The sequence below is a fragment of the Lepisosteus platostomus genome, chromosome 15 (assembly GCF_059453375.1).
Source record: "Lepisosteus platostomus isolate fLepPlt1 chromosome 15, fLepPlt1.hap1, whole genome shotgun sequence".
NCBI lineage: Eukaryota > Metazoa > Chordata > Actinopteri > Semionotiformes > Lepisosteidae > Lepisosteus > Lepisosteus platostomus.
Window position 1 is genome coordinate 7550284 of NC_142625.1, and position 16463 is coordinate 7566746.

The following is a 16463-nucleotide window of genomic DNA, read 5'->3' on the forward strand; positions in this document are numbered from 1 at the left end:
AGGTGGTGCACCGCTCCCGGAGGCGCTGCAATACCGGGCCGATGCGTGGAGAGGACGGAGCAAGCTCCTGATCCAGCTCCCTGTTCCAAAAATCCGTTTAATATGTGGTCCCCCGATGGGGGACGTATCAGATATTAAACTGATAAGAACAGATTTTTTTTTTTTTTTTTTTTTTTTTTTTTTTTATTGCAAAATTACAAAAGAAATTCCAAAAAACTCCAAATATACACAAAAACACATCATAAACTCAAATACACATTAGTCATAGTAACAACTTAAGTCATATCAACCCACAATTCTGTTAAACACAAAAATTCCATTCAACAGTCAACTAACAAAAAACTTCTGAATACTAACAACATTTCTCATACAATTTTCAACAAATTATTACACAGCAAAATCCATCTATTTAACTCTATTACACAGTCTCAAACCCCACTAATCTCCATACTCCCGCCCCTTATGCAAATTAAACCAAACCCCCATCCCCAAACTTACAATACATTCATTCCCTTAACCCCATTATATACAGTCTGCATCCCATCACAATTTACAAAAACATAATGAAACAGTTCCCCACCAACATCTCATTTACATTCCCACCCCTTATATTAATTCTCTACACAAAACCAGCTCTCCTCTCAATATCACACACCTCCCATCACACCCACTTAAAAACAGAACATATTCCATTAAACCAAAAACATACATAGAACAAACCCATCCTAAATACAACTAAACACAGTCATCATCTGAAACACTACTCTCACTTCCCCTTTTACGCAACATTTTAGCAAATGTAACAGAAGCATCTTTACACTCCGCTTTAACTTTCCCCGACACCCGTAGCCCTTTAAACATTCTTTTTTCCCGAAACGCGTATTCAAAAAGAAGCTGTGGAAACTCCTTTTCCATATACCGTGACACAGCCATCACCCGTTTCCTATCCAAAGCCTCAAAAAGGCTTTCCCACATATCCCTATCCACTACCCCTCGAAACCCCTTTCTATTTTTCCTCAAAGGCCATTTAAGATGAATACAACCTTTCCTTTCTTCCCTCCACTGCTTCCACTCAATATCTTCATCCCAATAATCCGTCCTACGCCCCAAACCCTCTACTAACTTTCCCTCTCCCATCAGCACCTCCCCCTTTGGGACATCGTCCTCCTCCTTCTCAGAATCAATATCAACAGTTAGAACAGCGAAGGGGTTTGCGCTCTCCACTGCCTGCCCACCCACTTCCTCCTTTTGCCTAACAACACCCTTCCCTTTACCCTTCCCCCTCTGAGCCACTGACCAATCAATACCCTCACCCCCCTCCGACACTTGACCAGCCCCACTTGGATCGTCGTCCTCCACCTCCTCAGGATCACCAGCCGCCACTTTCTTCCTGCGAGAGACTCCCCTCTCCGCCACTTGGCCTATTCCACTTGAGTCGTCGTCACCCTTCACCTCCTCAGGATCCGGATCCGCCACCCTCTTCCGACTAGGAATTCCTGGAACAGACATCCCCCGGCTCCCCGAAGGCCCCTCATCACCATCCATTTCAATGTCAGGCACACTCTCCGCCCACGACATCCTTCCTGATTCTTCGACCAACTCCTCCACCATCTCGGTGACCTCCTCCAGACCCTCTCCCTGCTTAGGGAACACCAAACCTCCATCTTTCTCCGCCACACCTCCAGCCGCCACCATAGACTCCTTCCCCGCAGACCTCTGTTCTCCTGGAGCCGCTCCCGTCCTCCTTGCAAAAGACTCTCCAGCAGTCGATCGAGCCCGGGCTGCACCTGCATAGCTCCTTGACCTTTGAAAACAGTTCTTATACACATGGCTTGCTTCACCACACAAATTACAAGATAAGGGCTTGGCACACTTCTCTGCCCTGTGCCCTATTTCCCCACACCTTCTGCAACAAATAACAGTGCATTCAGCTGCCACGTGACCCTCCGCTGCACAGTTCCGACATACAAATGGCTGCCCAGGGTAATTCAGGTGACCTCCATTCGAACCAATCATAAAGAAAGCTGGTGGGTGAACATACCCACCTTTCTCAGATGCAATAGTCCTTAAGCGCACCATGTACCTCCTTTTCCCCGTCCAGAAATTCCTAGAGTCCATAACCTTTACACCATTCCCTTGAATGTCCACAAATCTTCTCAAAAAACATACCAGCTCAGACTCTGGCACATACGGATTATGCATATGCACAGTCAAAGGCCTTAGTTCTCTGGCAAACAATGGCTCTATAACAAAATTAACAAAGGGCAAGTTCTCCTTCTGAGCTTGAAGAACATTCCATTTCTCCATACAAACTTTCTCCGAAATAAAAGAAACATCAAAAATACCTTTCCCAGGAAAATCTTGATAGCAAAAAACATCCGGTACCTCCACGCCCAAAGCTTGGATCAGCACAATGTCCGAAAACTCCTCTCTCTTCATCCTTTCGGTTCCCGGTCTCTCCTTCCATACGAAACGAACGGAATTCCGCATCCGTCCCTCTCTGCCCGACCACTCTCCGCCTGCCGAAGCCGCAACTCCGCCAATCGCCTCCATCGCTCCGTCCTCTCCCCTCCGGTTGACTCTGCCTCCAACAGCTGCCTCCACCGTCGCCTCCTCCGCCGCCTTCCCGACCCTCTGACTAAGACCTCGGAACTGCGGTCAAGCCACTTGAACCTTGATCTTAGCCAAAAGGCCGAGAAGCGATGCCCACAAAGGCGCGGACCGACGCGCGGGCGTTCCGCTGGCGCACAGTGGCGCAGGCCGACTCCTCTGGAGCCCGGGACCCGCGCAGCTGCCGGCCTCCCTGCAGCCAGAGGCCTGCCGCGGGACTCTGCTCCCCCTCTCTCTTGCCTGCCCGCCTGCCTTCCTGCCAGTCCCGGGCGGGGGCCCTGCTCTTTGATCTTCTGTCAACGGCCCGACAACGACCGCAGCCGCAGGGGGCGCCAGCCGCCCGGCCTCCTTAGCTTAGGCCCCTCCCACCGGCAGCAGCTGCGCCCAACCGGCTGCAAGCCAAAGCCGAGCGCCAGCACCTGCGGGCAGAGGCAAGGGGCAGCTCTCTCTCGGGAGGGAGGGAGGGACGGGGACGCGCGCGCACACACGCCTGCCTGCCTGCCTGCCGAAAAAAAAGAAAGAAAAGGTGGATATACTAAGTTTTTTGGAGGGAAAACGCCCAGCTGTCGAAAGGGGCCCGCCTGCAGGGACGGGGACGGACACGCACGCAAGCAAGCAAGCAAGCAAGCAAGCAAGCAAGCAAGCCACGCCTGCCTCCCTGGGAAAAGGCTGAAAAACCTAAGTTTTTTGGAGGGAAAACGCACGGGAGCCGAAAAGGGGGCCGGCCTGCTTGCCCAGAGAGTCGAGACGCGGGAAAGCGCACAGAGGGAGCACGGGAACCGAGAGGGCGAGAGAGAGACAGAACACAGAGACACACAGATGGGGGACGAGGGACGAGACCCGAGAAGAAGGAGCTCCAGTCCACTTCGCTTGCTTGCTCGCTCGCTCGCTAGCTAGCTAGCTACCTAGCTACCTACGTCTGTCTTTTCACCGCTGAGAGAAGGTGGTGCACCGCTCCCGGAGGCGCTGCAATACCGGGCCGATGCGTGGAGAGGACGGAGCAAGCTCCTGATCCAGCTCCCTGTTCCAAAAATCCGTTTAATATGTGGTCCCCCGATGGGGGACGTATCAGATATTAAACTGATAAGAACAGATACTACACTTGATCTTAGCCAAAAGGCCGAGAAGCGATGCCCACAAAGGCGCGGACCGACGCGCGGGCGTTCCGCTGGCGCACAGTGGCGCAGGCCGACTCCTCTGGAGCCCGGGACCCGCGCAGCTGCCGGCCTCCCTGCAGCCAGAGGCCTGCCGCGGGACTCTGCTCCCCCTCTCTCTTGCCTGCCCGCCTGCCTTCCTGCCAGTCCCGGGCGGGGGCCCTGCTCTTTGATCTTCTGTCAACGGCCCGACAACGACCGCAGCCGCAGGGGGCGCCAGCCGCCCGGCCTCCTTAGCTTAGGCCCCTCCCACCGGCAGCAGCTGCGCCCAACCGGCTGCAAGCCAAAGCCGAGCGCCAGCACCTGCGGGCAGAGGCAAGGGGCAGCTCTCTCTCGGGAGGGAGGGAGGGACGGGGACGCGCGCGCACACACGCCTGCCTGCCTGCCTGCCGAAAAAAAAGAAAGAAAAGGTGGATATACTAAGTTTTTTGGAGGGAAAACGCCCAGCTGTCGAAAGGGGCCCGCCTGCAGGGACGGGGACGGACACGCACGCAAGCAAGCAAGCAAGCAAGCAAGCAAGCAAGCAAGCCACGCCTGCCTCCCTGGGAAAAGGCTGAAAAACCTAAGTTTTTTGGAGGGAAAACGCACGGGAGCCGAAAAGGGGGCCGGCCTGCTTGCCCAGAGAGTCGAGACGCGGGAAAGCGCACAGAGGGAGCACGGGAACCGAGAGGGCGAGAGAGAGACAGAACACAGAGACACACAGATGGGGGACGAGGGACGAGACCCGAGAAGAAGGAGCTCCAGTCCACTTCGCTTGCTTGCTCGCTCGCTCGCTAGCTAGCTAGCTACCTAGCTACCTACGTCTGTCTTTTCACCGCTGAGAGAAGGTGGTGCACCGCTCCCGGAGGCGCTGCAATACCGGGCCGATGCGTGGAGAGGACGGAGCAAGCTCCTGATCCAGCTCCCTGTTCCAAAAATCCGTTTAATATGTGGTCCCCCGATGGGGGACGTATCAGATATTAAACTGATAAGAACAGATACTACACTTGATCTTAGCCAAAAGGCCGAGAAGCGATGCCCACAAAGGCGCGGACCGACGCGCGGGCGTTCCGCTGGCGCACAGTGGCGCAGGCCGACTCCTCTGGAGCCCGGGACCCGCGCAGCTGCCGGCCTCCCTGCAGCCAGAGGCCTGCCGCGGGACTCTGCTCCCCCTCTCTCTTGCCTGCCCGCCTGCCTTCCTGCCAGTCCCGGGCGGGGGCCCTGCTCTTTGATCTTCTGTCAACGGCCCGACAACGACCGCAGCCGCAGGGGGCGCCAGCCGCCCGGCCTCCTTAGCTTAGGCCCCTCCCACCGGCAGCAGCTGCGCCCAACCGGCTGCAAGCCAAAGCCGAGCGCCAGCACCTGCGGGCAGAGGCAAGGGGCAGCTCTCTCTCGGGAGGGAGGGAGGGACGGGGACGCGCGCGCACACACGCCTGCCTGCCTGCCTGCCGAAAAAAAAGAAAGAAAAGGTGGATATACTAAGTTTTTTGGAGGGAAAACGCCCAGCTGTCGAAAGGGGCCCGCCTGCAGGGACGGGGACGGACACGCACGCAAGCAAGCAAGCAAGCAAGCAAGCAAGCAAGCAAGCCACGCCTGCCTCCCTGGGAAAAGGCTGAAAAACCTAAGTTTTTTGGAGGGAAAACGCACGGGAGCCGAAAAGGGGGCCGGCCTGCTTGCCCAGAGAGTCGAGACGCGGGAAAGCGCACAGAGGGAGCACGGGAACCGAGAGGGCGAGAGAGAGACAGAACACAGAGACACACAGATGGGGGACGAGGGACGAGACCCGAGAAGAAGGAGCTCCAGTCCACTTCGCTTGCTTGCTCGCTCGCTCGCTAGCTAGCTAGCTACCTAGCTACCTACGTCTGTCTTTTCACCGCTGAGAGAAGGTGGTGCACCGCTCCCGGAGGCGCTGCAATACCGGGCCGATGCGTGGAGAGGACGGAGCAAGCTCCTGATCCAGCTCCCTGTTCCAAAAATCCGTTTAATATGTGGTCCCCCGATGGGGGACGTATCAGATATTAAACTGATAAGAACAGATTTTTTTTTTTTTTTTTTTATTACAAAAATAACAAAATCTCAAACTATCTACAGAAAGGAAGAACTAATGGCAACAATGCAACACAAAGCAAAACCAACGGTACCAAAGAACCAAAACAAAATCACAGTTAACCAAATCAAGACATACAATGTACCAGTAACCCCTTCCACCTTTCTTTTGCGGCGTGGAGTCCTCTTTTACGGATATCTAAGATGATTTCACATTTCACTCGGTACAACAGTCGATTATACAACCCCGTCACACTTAATTGAACCCCATTTTTGACCAGGCCATTCCGCGCCTTCCACAGTTCCAGTTTCACATGACTCAGGAGCACCCACAATGCCCAGATCGTCTCCCGGGGATACACGTCTGTCTTTAAACCGTATAAAACCACATTCAAAGTAAGTGCAAAATTCAGAGCAATCATACCAAACAATAAGCTGCATTTTGCCCACACTCTCCCCGCATACACACAGTCCCAAAAAACATGGCGAATGGACTCCAAATGGTTACACGTCGCCCTCGGACAGTGCATCTGCAAAGACAGTTTGTGGCGATGCAAGACCTCTCGCACAGGGAGCCGCCGCCATGCGATGAACCAGTTCAGATCCATCAGGTCGTGCTGTAAGCCTCTGGGCTGAATCCTGCTCCACACGTCCTTGGGCAGCCCCCCGACCAGGTCCACTGTGCTGCTGGCCATCACCGTCCCGTACAAGGCCCTGTGGTCGGACAACACCCTGCCTTCCAGCCCCTGCGCATACTTGCCGATCCACCGGTAGGCCTGACGATAATGCCAGGGCATGTCCTCTCCATGGGGCGCCTTGTTGTCCCACTCAAAAACCCCCCTCAACCTTCCCGCCAACCAAAACCGAACAAAATACACCCCCACATGTTCCACAGGCTTCTTCGAGGCTGCACACAATGAGGAAACAAAAAAACAGGACAATTTAGTGGGCAAAGATGGAACCCCCCTTCCTCCCTCCTCAATAGGTCGACACATGTCCACACGCCCGATGTATTCGTATTTTTTGCCCCACATAAACCAGAAAACCTCCCTCGTCAAATATCGGTTGAGCCTCAAAGGCATGGGGTAAACTGAGGCCAAGTACCCTAAGAGCGCCAGCACCTCGATCTTAATGATAAGGGCCTTCCCCACGTAAGTCAGACCCTTATTCTTCCAGCTCCCCAAACGTAATCGTACCTTCTCCAGCCTCTCAAGCCAGTTATAATTGGCCGCGTCTCCCTCTTTAAAATGCACACCCAAGATTTTCAAAGGGCCCCTGCACACTTGTAGTCCCCCCACTCCATCCTGTCGATCTCTCCACCTGCCAAAGAATTTAATGTGGCTCTTCCCTCTGTTCAATTTGGCCCCGGAGGCCTTGGCAAAAACCACCAGATGGTTTAGCGCCCCCTGCAGGTCCACATCGGAAGCCATGAATAGAGTGACATCATCAGCATATAGGGCAATTCTAGCCCTCTCCCCACCACTCCCAGGCACCAAGACACCCTCTATTTTTGGGTCAGCACACACCAACCGGGCATAGGCCTCGATATACAACACAAAAAGCAGTGGAGAGAGAGGGCACCCCTGTCTCACTCCCGCATCCTGCCACACCATGCCTCCGACGTGCCCGTTGAGCAAAATTTTGCTCCCCACCTCCCTATACAAAAGCCGGACCCAACCAATAAAACGAGGACCGAACCCCATACGGTCCATTACCCGCCATAAAAAACCGCGAGACACCCTGTCAAAAGCCTTTTCCAAATCGAGGCTGACTAGCATAAAAGGGACATCTCTCTGCCCCGACCAGGCAATAACATCCCTCACCAGTTGCAGGGGCCAGCTAATCCTCCGCCCTCGGACCCCACAGGTCTGTTCTTTTCCCACAACTGCTGGGAGCACCTGTTTCAGCCTGTTCACCAAAGCCTTCGCCAGAATCTTATAATCGGCGCACAGCAATGTCAAGGGTCTCCAATTTCTCAAGTCCGTAGCCTCTCCCTTTTTATACAGAAGTATTAATAGACCCGTCCTCATAGAGGTTCCCAGGTAACCTACTTCCAGGGCCTCATTTAAGACTAAAAGCAAGATGTCCTTCAACTCTTCCCAAAAGACAGAATAAAATTCTACCGGCAAGCCGTCCATACCAGGCACCTTACCCTTTTTCAGGCCACGCATTGCTACTGCCAGTTCTCTTACTGTAAAGGCCCCTTCCAAGCCTGCCCGTTCCTCATCCGTGAGCGCAGACGCCACCGACCTTAAAACATGCTCCACGGCTGCGACTTCCGTTTCCTGCTTTGAAAACAGCTCCTGATAAAAGTCCGTTGCGACACGCAACATACCATCCTTATCAGTCACTATTTTGCCCTGTCCATCCCGCAACCCTTCCACCACTCTCTTACACTGCCTTTCCTTCATACTCCGGAATTGAAAGGAGGAGCATGTTTCTTTAAACTGCAGATTGTCTATGTGAGCTTTAAACAGGTATCTCCGAGCCCTGGTTTCGTAAAAGCTCCTCAACTGCTCCTTTTGCCTATTGATGTCCTCAAAGTCCACGGCCATACCTTTATTACAGTTCTCATATAATAAAGTCAGGCGCTCCTGTAGCAATCGCCCCTCCTTCTTTTCCTGCACCTGCCTCTCCGTGCAATAGGCCCTAGTGACCCGTTGAATCCGTCTTTTGACCATATCCCACCATCTTAACAGAGAAGACTGCTCACTCCTCTCCACCCACAACTTCTCCAATTCCCGTTTTATCAAGGTTCTATAAGCTGCCTCTTCTAAAACCTCGGTGTTCAACCTCCAACACCCCTTTCCAAACTTGGAGCCTGAGCCAGCTATTTCGACCCTTACCAGGTCGTGGTCAGAATGCCAAAAGGGTGAGATAGATGCACTCTCTACCACCAGCCCCCGGGAGGAAAAGACATAGTCCAACCTCCTGGACTGCCCCCTCGAATTTCTCCAAGTGGGGCCCGTCTTCCCTTTTGTGGCTCTAGCGACACAGTCCACCAAACCATACTGCCCCAACATTCTGTGTATGAACCTAACGTCAGGGTGATCCTTATCTGCCAAGTCGAGATTAAAATCGCCACCTATGATCACCTTCCTATTAGTCAGACAAAAAGGGGCCAAGTTTGCAAGAAAAGTAGTTCTTTGTGAGGCGACAGCAGGAGCGTACACACCTAAAAACCGAAAACTACACTCACCCATACATACATCCACGCTCATTAGCCTACCGGCCACGCCCACCTCACACCCTTCCACCACCAACTCATGAGTCCCAAACAAGACCCCAACCCCCGAAGAGTGTACTCCGCCCACACTCCATCTAGAAGGGCCCTTGACCCATTCGTTTGCAAAGGATGCCACGTCTCTACTGTCCTTTAGATGCACTTCCTGCAGAAAGCACACCGTGAAATCCTGAGACTTCAAGAAACTAAAAACTGACGTCCTCTTTGCCCTATCTCGCAACCCCCTTACATTGATTGAAAGAACTTTCGCCATAGAGATTTCAGCAAAAACCTTTCTGAGCCCACTTTCGCACTAGACAAGAGAACCGCAAATACACTTCTCTAATATCTCTCTCATCCGCACCACACACCAGTAAGCCACTCAATCTCTCCCTCGACTTTTCTGGTTCCACTCTCACATTCTTATACCTTCGCAACATCTCAACAATTCCCCCCATCTCAGAAGGAAACACGACGGTCCCATGCACTAATTTACATAAATTCAAAAACTCCCTCGGCACCACCAACTTTGCCCGCAACATGTCCCGTTTCTTAACCCTTTTCTGTTCGAAATTGAATTCGTCCTTCTCAATGGCTTCTATCCACTCCCTCAGCAAATCTTCCAGTTGATACCTCTTCCTTCGCACTTCCCCATTGTTTTCAGCGTAGACGTGGAATGTTGACAGTTCACCCCAAACACCCACCGGCTTCAATCTTATTCCGGTCTTCTCGAAGACAGACCCGTCGAAAAATTCGGGCCATGTCACCGAGTCCGTTTCCATGTCCCACCTACAAAGTCTCACAAACTTGGAAGGTATTCCTGCATCAACCCAAACTTCCTCAGGCGTTTTACCCACCAAGCTGCAATCTCCCTCTTGCACACTTACAGGCGCTTCGTCCACGCTCAGCACCGGCCCTGGAGAACAGGAAGACGCCGCCAGCACATCCTGGAAATTAGGCATGGCGATCACAAGCTCTTTGCGTATAACCGCACCAACGGGCGCTGAACTATCCGACTCCGATTCCAGTTCCATCTCTTCTGTACTCCGCCCTGCCTTCCTGCTAGAGACCTCTTCCGGCTCCAAATTCTTCCTTTTCGCCTTGTGCTTTGTCAAAACCTGCTCTGTCTCCGCTTCGTCCACCTTCTCAGCCCAGCTGATTCCCCCAACCGCCGCCTTCATCACTTCCAGCCCAACCGGGCCTCCTGCCTCTACGTCTTGCACTCCACTTAAGGTAAGTTCAGACTCTAGCGATGTTTCAGCAACCACCTCTGTCTGAGCCTCCCCCCTTCCAGCCCCTGCACAAGCCTCCGTCTCCATGCTACCCGCCTCCTCCAAAACTCCTTGACGACTAGCTTCAGGAGCACGTGAAGCTGAACCTGCGTCCCGCACTACTGCTGCGAAACTCTTCGTCCTCTGGGTGCAATCCCTGAACATGTGCCCCACACCCCCACACAGATTACATTTAACGCCTGCAGTGCATTGCGCAGCCAAGTGCCCCACACCCTCGCAGTTCCGGCACACCACCTCACGGCAGTCGACCACATTATGGCCCGGCTGTCCACAACGCCGACACACAGCGGGCTGTCCGTAGTAATAACAATACCCTCTGTTAGAGCCTAACTGAAAGGATGCTGGGGGGTGCAAAAGGCCATCGGGAGCCTTAACATCAGTCCGAAACCTCACCCTGTAGCGCCATTTCCCCGTCCAGTACTTCTTCCTGTCAATTATCCTCTCTCCCACGCCTTGTATGTCCACAAAACGCTTCAGATAACAAACGATATCCTCCTCTGGCATATATGGGTTAAACATGGCTACAGTTAAGGTCTTCAACTCCCGGGCAAACAGAGGTTCGATAATGTAGTCAGAAAAAGGCTTCACATTCTGTTTTCCATTAGCCGTGCTCCAAACCCTCCGAACTAAATCCTCAGAAATAAGCGATAAGTCAAAGGTCTTCTTACCCGGGAAGTCCTGCAAACAATAGACGTCCTCGGGTCGCAACTGTAGAGCAGTCTGCATAACCTCTTCCTCGAAGACATCCCGGGAGTCCAAATCCCTCTTCGCTCCACCGTCCCGCAGCACGAACCGCACAGCATACCGAAATCTTCCCTCACGCAGTCTTGCAGCTCCTTCCATTGCAGCAAAAAAAAACCTGGCCGGAAAGCTCCGCCAAAAAAGGAAATCCGGGAAAAAACCCCTGGCGCCGATCCCTCCTCTCTCTTGACTGTTCCTCCAGCCGCGGGCCTGCCACGTACTGGAATCGCAGCCAAAAGGCCGAGAAGCGATGCCCACAAAGGCGCGGACCGACGCGCGGGCGTTCCGCTGGCGCACAGTGGCGCAGGCCGACTCCTCTGGAGCCCGGGACCCGCGCAGCTGCCGGCCTCCCTGCAGCCAGAGGCCTGCCGCGGGACTCTGCTCCCCCTCTCTCTTGCCTGCCCGCCTGCCTTCCTGCCAGTCCCGGGCGGGGGCCCTGCTCTTTGATCTTCTGTCAACGGCCCGACAACGACCGCAGCCGCAGGGGGCGCCAGCCGCCCGGCCTCCTTAGCTTAGGCCCCTCCCACCGGCAGCAGCTGCGCCCAACCGGCTGCAAGCCAAAGCCGAGCGCCAGCACCTGCGGGCAGAGGCAAGGGGCAGCTCTCTCTCGGGAGGGAGGGAGGGACGGGGACGCGCGCGCACACACGCCTGCCTGCCTGCCTGCCGAAAAAAAAGAAAGAAAAGGTGGATATACTAAGTTTTTTGGAGGGAAAACGCCCAGCTGTCGAAAGGGGCCCGCCTGCAGGGACGGGGACGGACACGCACGCAAGCAAGCAAGCAAGCAAGCAAGCAAGCAAGCAAGCCACGCCTGCCTCCCTGGGAAAAGGCTGAAAAACCTAAGTTTTTTGGAGGGAAAACGCACGGGAGCCGAAAAGGGGGCCGGCCTGCTTGCCCAGAGAGTCGAGACGCGGGAAAGCGCACAGAGGGAGCACGGGAACCGAGAGGGCGAGAGAGAGACAGAACACAGAGACACACAGATGGGGGACGAGGGACGAGACCCGAGAAGAAGGAGCTCCAGTCCACTTCGCTTGCTTGCTCGCTCGCTCGCTAGCTAGCTAGCTACCTAGCTACCTACGTCTGTCTTTTCACCGCTGAGAGAAGGTGGTGCACCGCTCCCGGAGGCGCTGCAATACCGGGCCGATGCGTGGAGAGGACGGAGCAAGCTCCTGATCCAGCTCCCTGTTCCAAAAATCCGTTTAATATGTGGTCCCCCGATGGGGGACGTATCAGATATTAAACTGATAAGAACAGATACTACACTTGATCTTAGCCAAAAGGCCGAGAAGCGATGCCCACAAAGGCGCGGACCGACGCGCGGGCGTTCCGCTGGCGCACAGTGGCGCAGGCCGACTCCTCTGGAGCCCGGGACCCGCGCAGCTGCCGGCCTCCCTGCAGCCAGAGGCCTGCCGCGGGACTCTGCTCCCCCTCTCTCTTGCCTGCCCGCCTGCCTTCCTGCCAGTCCCGGGCGGGGGCCCTGCTCTTTGATCTTCTGTCAACGGCCCGACAACGACCGCAGCCGCAGGGGGCGCCAGCCGCCCGGCCTCCTTAGCTTAGGCCCCTCCCACCGGCAGCAGCTGCGCCCAACCGGCTGCAAGCCAAAGCCGAGCGCCAGCACCTGCGGGCAGAGGCAAGGGGCAGCTCTCTCTCGGGAGGGAGGGAGGGACGGGGACGCGCGCGCACACACGCCTGCCTGCCTGCCTGCCGAAAAAAAAGAAAGAAAAGGTGGATATACTAAGTTTTTTGGAGGGAAAACGCCCAGCTGTCGAAAGGGGCCCGCCTGCAGGGACGGGGACGGACACGCACGCAAGCAAGCAAGCAAGCAAGCAAGCAAGCAAGCAAGCCACGCCTGCCTCCCTGGGAAAAGGCTGAAAAACCTAAGTTTTTTGGAGGGAAAACGCACGGGAGCCGAAAAGGGGGCCGGCCTGCTTGCCCAGAGAGTCGAGACGCGGGAAAGCGCACAGAGGGAGCACGGGAACCGAGAGGGCGAGAGAGAGACAGAACACAGAGACACACAGATGGGGGACGAGGGACGAGACCCGAGAAGAAGGAGCTCCAGTCCACTTCGCTTGCTTGCTCGCTCGCTCGCTAGCTAGCTAGCTACCTAGCTACCTACGTCTGTCTTTTCACCGCTGAGAGAAGGTGGTGCACCGCTCCCGGAGGCGCTGCAATACCGGGCCGATGCGTGGAGAGGACGGAGCAAGCTCCTGATCCAGCTCCCTGTTCCAAAAATCCGTTTAATATGTGGTCCCCCGATGGGGGACGTATCAGATATTAAACTGATAAGAACAGATTTTTTTTTTTTTTTTTTTTTTTTTTTTTTTTTTTTATTACAAAAATACAAAATACATCAAACCACAATCCGCTAAACAAAAACCCCTAACCCTTGAAACCAAAATTCCCCAAAAACCCCAAACTTCACAAAACCAATCATTATCATAATCCCACCCCTTATTCAAATGAACTGTTCTCTATTCTCAGATCATTCCATACTCTTCACCGCATAAATGCTCCCATCCAAACAAAAATTACCGCCGACCAAATTCTAAACTTATAGTTAATGCTTTATGCAACTCTCTCGCCGTCTGGCCGCACTCATTCGCTGTCTTCCCACCTATCCGAAACTTCACTGGAATATCCCCGTCCTTTATTAACTCAATACGATTCTCTGGAAACCTTTGTTCCACTTCACTTATTGTGGCCAAGCATTTCTTCCATTTAGCCTTCATCACCCTCTGCCAATCAGGGTGGAGACTAGACTCCTCCCACACTTTACAATGAATGTCCTTGATCTCTGGACATTGCCTCTGGGCACCCCCACCTCCACTTGCACACTTACTTATACATTCACCTTTCCCAGCACTCACCCCTACTTCAGATTTCTTTTTCATACTCTTTTTCCCCCTCGTGGCCTCTGCAGACCCTAAGGGTGGAAAATTCTCCTCATTCAGCTCAATTTCTTTTACCGGCGGTCCAGGTGCTAAGTCCCACGAAATGCTCGCAATGCCCGTTAACGGCATCTTCAACAACCCTTCAGTATACCCTTCCTTCTTCCACTCCTTTTCACACTGTTTGACATACTCCTCATGCTCTCTCTCAACATCGCTATCCGTAAACTCCCAAGCAGACAATCCCTTATCTCTGATGTCACTACTACTTCCCTTCACACTTACTTTTGAGGCTACTTCTCTCACATCCTCCACTTTAGGTCTCTGCTGACACCTCTCCACTCGTTCTTTACTCATTCGGTCTTTAATCACCTCACCACCACCTGATGTCACACCTTCCTTGCTTTTCCCCATTTCTTTTTTAACTTTCCCCTTCATGCTCCCCACAACTTCTCCCACCTTCAACCTTTCCACTACCTCTCCTTTCGACGTCTCCACATGCACACCATTCTTCACCCCCTCCACTAATTCCGCCTTACCTACCACACCTGCTTTTACTATTCGTTTTTCCTTTACCCTCATATTCCCCTCCCCTTCACCTACGCTCATCTTCCCCTTATCCTCTACCTTCAACTTCTCCTCTTGCACACAACCCGTTCTCTCCCCCGCAAACTTACCCTTACCTCCCTCGGCACCCTCCACTCGTTCTTTGCTCATTCCATCCTCAATCCGTTCTCCACCTCTTGATGCCACACCTTCCTTGTTTTTCCCGGTTTCTTTTTTAACCTTCTCCTCCATACACCCCACACCTTCTCCCACATTCAAACTTTCCATTACCTCTTCCTTCGACGTCTCCACATGCACACCATCTTTCATCTCCTCTCCCGCCAACTTACTCTTACCTCCCTCGCCCTCCTTGTTTTTCCCAGTTTCTTTTTTAACCTTCTCCACCGTACACCCCACATCTTCTCCCACATTCAAACTTTCCATTACCTCTTCCTTCGGCGTCTCCATATGCACACCATCTTTCATCTCCTCCCCCGCCAACTTACTCTTACCTCCCTCGCCCTCCTTGTTTTTCCCAGCTTCTTTTTTAACCTTCTCCACTGTACACCCCACACCTTCTCCCACATTCAAACTTTCCATTACCTCCCCTTTCAACGTCTCCGCATGCACACAATCCTTCGCCCCTTCCCCTGATTCACGCTTTAACCCCACAATGTTCCCACTCCCACCCTCTTTAGAAACACTACTTATTGTTTCAGCTACGCTTGGCCCTTCACTCAATTGACACTCTTCAGCTGGTCGCATTCCGGTTACCCTCAAACTCCCCACACCTTCCCCTGTAACTTTATCCTCTACCTTCAACATCTCCTCTTGTACACTATCCATTCCCTTTACCACAATCTCACAACTACCTCCCTCGGCGCCCCCACCCGTTCCCTCCCTATCTAATTCCCTGACCTCCACGCACACCTCACTCATATCATGCACACTCACCTCCCCGTCCCCAACTATCACACCTCCCCCTACCTCTTCTGCCCCCTTTTGTTCCTTCACACCAACTTCCTGTACAAAGACTTTTCCCCTTCCCCTCAAACAATCCCTCTGCAGATGACCCCATTCCCCACATACAAAACATCGTACACAATCCTTTGTCCCGTGCCTTCGTGATCCACACTGACCACAGTTCATATTTCCACATTGCTTCGCATAATGTCCCAGTTCAAAACATTTCCAACACACCCGGGGCTGTCCCGGATAAGACAGGTATGCCCCGTCCGACCCTATTTCGAAAAACGCCGGGGGGTGAAGCACCCCCTCCTCAGCCGCCGGACACTGACGCAGACTCATCCAATACCGCCGCTTCCCAGTCCACACGCCATCTTCATCCCGTTCCTTCTTCCCTCTTCCATACAATGTCACATATTTCCCCAAAAACCCCTCTAAGTCCTCCTCTGAAACGAAAGGATCCAACACAAAAACAGTCATGCCTTTCAAATTCCCCGCAAACCACGGTTCTACTTTAAAGAGGCTCAATGGCGCCTCCTCCCTTCGTACTTGTATCAAGTCCCAAAGTTCCCAAACCAAAGACTCAGAAATCAAAGTCAAATCAAAAATCCCCCGTTCACAAAAATCTTGCAAACAAACTAAATCAGGCATCTGTACATTCAAAAAACGCTTCAAAATTAAATCCTTAAACTTCCCTCTGTTCCATGCTCCCAGGCCTTCCCGTCCTCGCAACACGAAGCGAAGGGAGTTCTTCCTCCGCTCCTTCCTCGGCCCAGGGAATCCCGCCATCGCTCCAGCCGAACGCCAACAGCACGCTGAACCAACTCCTTCCACGGCCTCCAGGTAACTGCCACCACCGCCGTCCAACTCTGCACCGTTCTGCACTCCTCCTCGTCACCGCCGTCGATCTTCTCCCTTCCACGTTCCACGCTCAGACCTTCACGCCTTCTGATCCTTCCAGCTCTTCCCGTCGCCTTCCCGACCCCCGACTAAGATCTCGGAATTGCGGGCTTGCCGGCTT

At 53.6% G+C, this 16463-nt stretch overlaps 4 non-coding genes and 2 pseudogenes across 4 annotated transcripts; all 6 read right to left on the reverse strand.

The window, feature by feature from the left end:
* Positions 1-207, reverse strand: LOC148647901 (U2 spliceosomal RNA; annotated as a pseudogene).
* A 3344-nt stretch (positions 208-3551) lies between these two features.
* Positions 3552-3742, reverse strand: LOC148647902 (U2 spliceosomal RNA). Its single transcript, XR_015927447.1, has one exon. It is a non-coding gene; the product is annotated as a U2 spliceosomal RNA (small nuclear RNA).
* Positions 3743-4589: 847 nt separating this feature from the next.
* On the reverse strand, positions 4590-4780 carry LOC148647903 (U2 spliceosomal RNA). Its single transcript, XR_015927448.1, has one exon. It is a non-coding gene; the product is annotated as a U2 spliceosomal RNA (small nuclear RNA).
* Positions 4781-5627: 847 nt separating this feature from the next.
* LOC148647904 (U2 spliceosomal RNA) lies at positions 5628-5816 on the reverse strand. The gene has a single exon (XR_015926998.1). It is a non-coding gene; the product is annotated as a U2 spliceosomal RNA (small nuclear RNA).
* Positions 5817-12144: 6328 nt separating this feature from the next.
* LOC148647905 (U2 spliceosomal RNA) lies at positions 12145-12335 on the reverse strand. Its single transcript, XR_015927449.1, has one exon. It is a non-coding gene; the product is annotated as a U2 spliceosomal RNA (small nuclear RNA).
* Positions 12336-13182: 847 nt separating this feature from the next.
* LOC148647906 (U2 spliceosomal RNA) lies at positions 13183-13393 on the reverse strand (annotated as a pseudogene).
* Positions 13394-16463: the final 3070 nt, after the last annotated feature.